The following is a 7,662-nucleotide window of genomic DNA, read 5'->3' as shown; positions in this document are numbered from 1 at the left end:
ACGGGTTGATCTCTGGGAAGAACTCCGTTGATCACTTCTTTGTTGAAGAACTATGCACTTGATGATTGATCTCTCTGTTTGTGTATGCCTTCACCAATTGCGGAATGTTCTTCTCCAACTCTGAATGTCTTGAGAGTTATGTAACCCCTCTTTTTATAGTTGTAGAGGATGGATAGTCTAGCTACATATGAACTCTCTTGCTTGATTCTGATTGGCCCTTGTCATTCTAGCCACTTAGCGACCTGTGGTTGGTTCTAGCTTTTTGACTTGAATTGCCACATCTTTTAACACATGGCTTCATCTTTTTGGCTTGTAGTTTGACTAGATATGCCCTGTCACTTAACACATGGCATGAGTCTGGACCTTAAGATGAAATGAACCTTGGGCTCGAAAATAATAAAATAGACTAATTTAACGTGTAAGGCCCAAATTAATTATTTAACCCAATTGAATTTAATCCAAATTTTATATGGATTAGACCCAATAAATTTTATATGCCTACAGATGCCCCCTACTTTAAGGCTTGTCGGGATGTAGACTTGCCGAAATCAAAGAAGAGACTTGAAGTATCCATGAATCATTTAGTCAAATGGTCCGATGTACCAAAGTTAACCATCTTGGTTTTTTTTCCATGTTAGAGAAGAATTTAGTTGCGCCAATTGCCATTGGCAAATACCATGATCACCGCGTTGCAGCCTTAATGTTAGCTTGCAATGCAAATTAATAACCATCAACGTAGAGCTAAGCAGTGGTATTACCAAATTTCTAAAATAACTTGGCTCGTCGATCGGCTAAGTGTATTTTTTGTTCCATGAAACACTTGGTCGTCATTCCTTCTATGGAAAGAACATGTATGGACTTAAAATAAATAAGTAAAACCCATTTTACATAGGACCAAGTAAAGACTTAGCAAATTTGGTAAGAATTCTCCAGCACTTCGACATTAAACAAGGATTTGGAATCTTTTTTTACCAAACATATTATAAAAGTGTTAGAATTTGTTTCCATGTTTGAAATCCTTGTTCAATAAGTTATGGTTGTTTCTGTTGAAAACGTATCAAGGGCACCGCCTTTGAGAATCTATATAAAAGGTCATGCTTAACATAACTTATTTTCAGACGTGGTCATACCTCCAGCCTCATTGTATTAACCAGCAGGCAGCAGGCAGCAACTAGCAATTAGCTTTTCTTATGCTTTAGTTAAGTCGGACGTCTCCCGTTAGACCGACAGCTTGGTGCACTTACAGAAAATAATTCACATCTTGTCATAGGAGTATCCAAAACTCAATCCGTTTGATCCTCCAAAAAGTAGACACTTAAGGAAAGACACATTCAAAAACCGAGGCTAAATTCACTTTGTACTGTCCCATGTGACCTTCTTAAACTTGGTTCCAAGTTCTGTCGCGTTCGATATTTTGGCTTTGCACGTCTTCACAAAAAATATCATATCTTGGTGTAGGAATGTAGAAATCATGAGCGGTTTACCGCTACAGAAACTAGAATCGGAGTACTGTAATATACCAAAAATTTGGATTTAAATTCTCATTGTATTATCTCAGGTGAGCTTCCTAAACTTGGTCCAAATTCTATCGCGCTCGACATTTCAGTTTTGCATGCTCTTGCTAAAAAATGCATATCTTAAGATAGGAGCATCCGAACTATGAGCTGTTTACACCGTTGGTAAGAAGCTCGGTGAGATACAACATCTATAAAAGTCGAAGCACCAGCCCTTTTGATCCAGATGCAACCAATCTTTGATTAATCAAGCGCCGAAATTGCGATGATTATTCGGGCAATATACTTCTTTGTTTCTTTTTTCTTTTGTTGTTGCAAGCTTGGAGAAGATATACATGGTGAATTCTCCAATCCGTATCTTGAGAAGAAGTGGATGATCACCACTCCTTTTTTGTAGGGAAGAGGTTCATGAAGCGTACGATCCATCGAGATCTGACGGAGAAGTGCACGTCACAATGCTCACCATCAATATTGAACCGTCGTGTCATTGACACCGGTTCTTGTTGCTGAGTGAAAGCTCCATATCGTTGTCTTTATTGCTTGCATGTGGATGATGGAAATTCTGATTTCGGATACTCAACGACCTAACTCATGGTCGAGGCTAGAGATTAATGAGGCTCCCAAATTTTAAGTTCCCTTTCCATGCTGATTAGTTTTAATCAAACTTTTTGTTACTCATGCTAACCTTTTTTTTATTCTTTTCTTTTCATAGAATGTGGGATTGTGGAGAAGTATTCATGAAGCAACAGAACCACTAAATGAATCATCTATAGCCCATGAAGCATTGGTTTCTGAACTGCGCTTTGCACCGTCGACGCCAATCAATCATGTGAAATTAAAAGCTTCCTGTCATCTGCATCGATATTGTGAAATTGAATTATCGTATTGCTGAAACGTCATGTTATTGACAGCGAGGACTAAATATTTTGTTTTGCAGGAATTTAAGAGAGTTCCAGAGATCTTGTCCATAGGAAGATGCATTGCGAGCGAACCACTCGTTTCTTTGTTGCGGTTGGCGAGAGAGACACATGAAGTGTCCTTTCAATATCGGCGACGAAGTCCCTACTCTTGGAGACTCAGAGAGACCCTATCTCACCATTGGCGAGTGCAATATGTACCATGTCGCATTGTTGTAGGCTGGCTAGGAAGACAACCGGAGTAGGACTTTCCAACTTCGGTAAGAAAGCACCTGACGCATCTCTGCTATTTTGACTTTATAGCATTTCATGCTCTCATTGAAAAAATTGTATCTTGACCTAGGAGTGTCTAAACTACAATCCACTTAATTTTATAGAATCAAAACTTGCACCATATCATCATATCCAAAACATAGGGCCAAATTTTATCAGGACATGTCAGAATGAAATTTCAAAGGTGATGCACACGTCTGTCATTTCGACTTCACAACATTACATGTTGTCATCAGAAGTACATATCTCAAATTGGGAACTTCCAAATAGTGAGCCGTCTATTCCATCGGAAAGACAAGTTCGGGATCTGCAACCCCTAAAAATATCGTGGTAAAACTTTTTTTATATTGACCGCAATGTTGTTTTGAAGTCACTCATGATGTCTATCTTGCTGCTTTTCTGCTTTGTGTATTCTTATCGAGAAATTCATATCTCAAGCTTCGGGTGTCGGAATCACGATCCATCTATGCTGTTGGAAAGAAAATTCCAAAACCCACAATATTTGTAAATAGCACGGAAATAATTCTTTTAGAATATCCGCCATAATATTTTGAAGTTGCTACAGACATCTGCCGCACTTGATTTCCAGATTTGCGCACTCTAGAAAAATAAAGTCATGTATTAGGCTAGGAACATCAACATTACAAGCCGTTTACACCAATAGATATAAGACTCATGGATAAGAGAATTCTCAAAATATCACAGAAGTATTCCTTCCAGATTGGCCGCAGCAATTTCTTGAAATTGATTTAGACGTCTGCCTTGCTGCTTTTCAGTTTTGCGCGTTCTAGGCGAAAAATTCATATCTCGAGCTCGGAATCTCCAAATTGCAATCCGTTTGTGCCGGCAGAAATTAACCTCATAGATCTTCATCGCATATAAATTTAATGGCATAAATCCTTCTGGGATGGAAATAAAAAATTATCAAATTCGACCAAGCTGCAGTAAACATTCAGATTCGAGTAGTTCCGGTGAAAACAAAATCGTATCTTGAGCTAGGGGCCTCCAAATCGCAAACGGTTTATATTTTTATAAACTAGACATCCAAATCTATAACATAAAAAATATTAGGGGCATAACATCTTCTAGATGGACCAGGGTAGTTTTTCAAAGTTGACCCCGTCGTTTGTTGAGCTCGCTTTCCATCTTTATGCTCTCTAAGTTGTCCTGAGAATGTTGTTCTTTTTTTCTTGAAATTGACTTTACTATATTACATGTAGTAACGTTGACTATAATGCTTCACAAATCTTATCTCTTTGTTTTCTTTTGCAGAATCGTAAAGAAGCTTAACGGGTCGAGATATTAGACTGAGGTGTCATACAAGATACGGAGCCACTCCTTCACCAACTGTTGCATTTGATTTGTTGATAGTCTTGAAGTTCATCAACGGCGGATCCCACGGTGATTGGGGAATTTTTCAAGATAGACAATTTCTCATATATGGGACCTTCAACCAACAATCGATAATGGCATTAAATATGGAGACGTCATACGGACTTGGAAAAATATTTAAGACGTGTCAGCAACAAAGCCTAGTTTATGATCATCTTCATAATTTAGGCTTTTGTATAGAAAAATGTCTAGTTCTTGTTGTCTCTACATTTTTGGATGTATTAACTTTTGTGCTAGTGAAGTAATAAAACATCTTTTTTACTTCAAAGAAAATCGTCTTCTTTTCCTCATAGATATGTGCCTCTACACTTGAAGAATTTATGTGATGATCCGATGACGCCAAATTGTTATTTTTTAAAAATTCATGAGACTGAACTTAGAATGAAACTCAAAGCTGCCTATGTACCTCGATGAAGAGGATCAAGTCATAACATAGTTCAGAGGGGTGAGTTCATTTTTTTTTTCTTTTTTTTGTGTCCTAATTTTTCCCTAGGTCACCTCTCTCGAGGTTTTGAACCTAGCAGACTTTTATTTTTGGCAGTACACAGTTTAGACTCATGCGGGTCAGGAGTGTAGTAACATGCAGTTTAGGCTCATGTATCAAGGAGCGTCATGACTTGCAGTTTAGGCTCGTGCTTCGAGGAGCGTATGTGATTTTCATTGGAAGTATTGCTTCAGAAATTTTCCGTTGATCGGACCAGCTCTGAGACTATCCTTATCAATAATTTTGTATGCGCCACTTGAATAGGCTTCCTTCACAACATATGGCCTATCACATTTTGAGATAAACTTGTCGCCTAAATCTCCCACTTGGAATGATCATGGCCGCACTTTCTTGTTGAAGGCTCTAGCTAGTCGAGCTTGATAGCACTCCAATTTTTGTTGCTCTTCCAATATTTTCTCATCCAATGCCTCTATTTCTTCTAGGCGAAGTTGAGCATTCTCTTCGGATGTGAGTCCTTCTTGGATTGTGATCAGCAATGATGGAATTTATTGCTCCAACGGAAGGACTGCTTCTACGCCATACACCAAAGAGTAAGAAGTTACTTGTGTAGCAGTTTTGAAGGTTGTCCAGTATGCCCACAAAGTTTCACCAATTTTCTCATGCCAGTCTCTTGTTCTTTGCAACAACTTTCTTCAAAAGGTTACCAAGTGTCTTGTTAAAAGCTTCAGTATGGCCATTGGCGGGTGCATTATACATTGAAGACTTATGTTTCTTGAAACCAAATTTCTCGCATACACTCCTCACGAGCTTGTTATAAAATGGAGTTCCATTATCAGTGATTATGTATCTTGGTATGCCGTACCTAAAAATTATGTTCGACTTGATAAAATCGGCAACAGTTTTCTTTTTTACTTCCTTGAGTGAAACAAATTCAGCCCATCTAGAGAAGTAGTCTGTGGTAGCCAATATGTACATCTGTCCCTTTAATGACTTTGGAAGGTCCAACAACGTCAAGTCCCCATGCATCAAAAAGCCATGAAGCTACAGTTGGATGAAGAGGCTCCGGAGGTTGGTGGATAAAGTTGGCGTGGAATTGACACACTTGACATCTTTTGGCATGTTCCATGTAATCCTTCACCATTGTCGGCCAGTATTAGCCCATCCTCTTGATGCAGAAATGGAGTTTAGGACCAGATTGGTGTGCTCCACATGAGCCAGAATGTGCTTCTTCCATCGCTTGGTGGGCTTCTTCTTTGTCAAGACACCGCAAGAATATTCCTTCAAAAGAGCGGAAAAATAATGTCCCCTTGTAGAAGATGAATCGTGCTGCCCATCACTTGATGTCTATTCTTTATCATAGATCCTCAGGTAACTTTCCATGTTCAAGGTACTCTATCAATGGTTGCCTCCAATCCTCTTCTTCAATCGCCCCAACAGACGTATGATGACTTTCGTTGATTTGAAAATCAACAAGTCTAGGAATGACCCATCGATGATACACATGTACCTTTGTTGACTCATTCTCTCCAAGTGCCATCGCCGTGGCCAAGTTAGCCAAAGCATCAGTCATGCAATTTTCTTCTTTTGGGATGTGGTTTAAGAATACTTGGTCGAATCTTTCAAGTAAACGAGAAGCATATTGATGGTATGGCAAGAGATCTTCATTCTTTACCTCGTAACTCCCCAACAGTTGGTTGATGATTAGCTTAGAGTCGTCGTAGATCTCCAACTGTAGAATCTTCATACCTAATGCCATTTCGAGACTGACGATCAAAGCTTGGTACTCCGCGGCATTGTTGGAGCATGTTTCACCTGAAATAAAGGAGAATGACAAGACTTGTCTTTTTGGAGAGATCAACACAACACCTGCCCCTGTGCCATTACGACGTGCAGATCCATCAAAGAACATTGTCCATGGTGGCAATTCTTCCAATGAACAAAACATCTTCATCTGGAAACTCATCGGAAAGCTCCCATTCCGCCAGAAGAGGATGATTAGTTATAAAATTGGCTAGTGTTAGTCCTTTCGTAGCATTTTGAGGTGTGCATGTAATCTCATATTGGTTAAACAATATGGACCATCTTGCTAGGCGTCCTAAAAGAACAGGTCGTGTCATCACGAACTTCACAGGATCTGCTCGAGAGATGAGTTTGATGGTGTGTGCTTCAAAATAATGCCTTAGTTTCTTTATTGCATAAATTAACGCTAAGCATATTTTCTCAATAGGCGTGTAGTTCAACTCAGCTCCTATCAGAGTTCGACTGAGGTAGTACAAGGCTTGTTCCTCTCCTTCATCATTCTCTTAAGCAAGTAGTTCCCTAAGTGAGCGTTCTTGTGCCGCAATGTAGAGTATCGATGGCTTCCCAAGCATTGGTTCCCATAACACAGGTGGATACACCAAGTATCTTTTGATGCTTTCAAAAGCATTTTGACATGATTGATCCCAATGAAAAGGGATATCCGTCCTCAATAGATGATTGAAAGTTTGACATCGTCCGGCCAAATTGGAGATGAACCTCCAGATGAATGCTAAGTTTCCTTGTAGACTTTAAGCTCCCTCAAGTTCTTTGGCTCGGGCATTTTCTGAATGACATCAATCTTTGCGGGATCAACTTCAATTCCATGATGGCACACAATGAAGCCAAGAAACTTTTCTGAGGTAACTCCAAATGCACACTTGAGTGGATTCATCTTTATGTTGAATTTTCTTAACCTTTCAAAAAATAATTTGAAGGTCTTTAATATGGTAATGCCTACTCTTCGTCTTCACCACCAAGTCATCAACATAGCATTTAACCCTATGATGAAGCATGTCGTCAAACATGTTTTGCATCGCACGTTGGTAGGTGGCACCAGCATTCTTCAGACCGAAAGGCACCACTTTGTAGCAGTATATCCCTTTTGGAGTTCGGAAAGTAGTGCACTCTTTGCCTTTTATAGACATTCTGATTTGATTTTATCCGGAGGACCCATCCATGAATGACATAGCTTCATGCCCTGTTGTAGCATCAACCATGAGTTCAATAATTGATAGCGGAAAGTCATGTTTCAGACATGCCTTGTTTAGTTCGCGAAAGTCAACACAAACACGTATTTGACCATTCTTCTTCTTGAAAGGTA

General features: G+C 39.3%; 1 long non-coding RNA gene across 2 annotated transcripts; it reads left to right on the top strand.

Annotated features, from left to right (window-relative positions):
- Positions 1–1,040: 1,040 nt before the first annotated feature.
- On the top strand, positions 1,041–4,369 carry LOC117279990 (uncharacterized). Of its 2 annotated transcripts, XR_011415832.1 has the most exons (5): positions 1,041–1,558; positions 1,912–2,343; positions 2,452–2,691; positions 2,809–3,034; positions 3,977–4,369. It is a non-coding gene; the product is annotated as an uncharacterized lncRNA (long non-coding RNA). The 2 variants fall into 2 exon arrangements; XR_004510437.2 differs by lacking the exon at positions 2,809–3,034.
- The last annotated feature ends 3,293 nt before the right edge of the window (positions 4,370–7,662 follow it).

The sequence above is a fragment of the Nicotiana tomentosiformis genome, chromosome 4 (genome assembly GCF_000390325.3).
Source record: "Nicotiana tomentosiformis chromosome 4, ASM39032v3, whole genome shotgun sequence".
Classification (NCBI taxonomy): Eukaryota; Viridiplantae; Streptophyta; class Magnoliopsida; order Solanales; family Solanaceae; genus Nicotiana; species Nicotiana tomentosiformis.
This window is presented reverse-complemented; position numbering and strand designations above follow the sequence as displayed.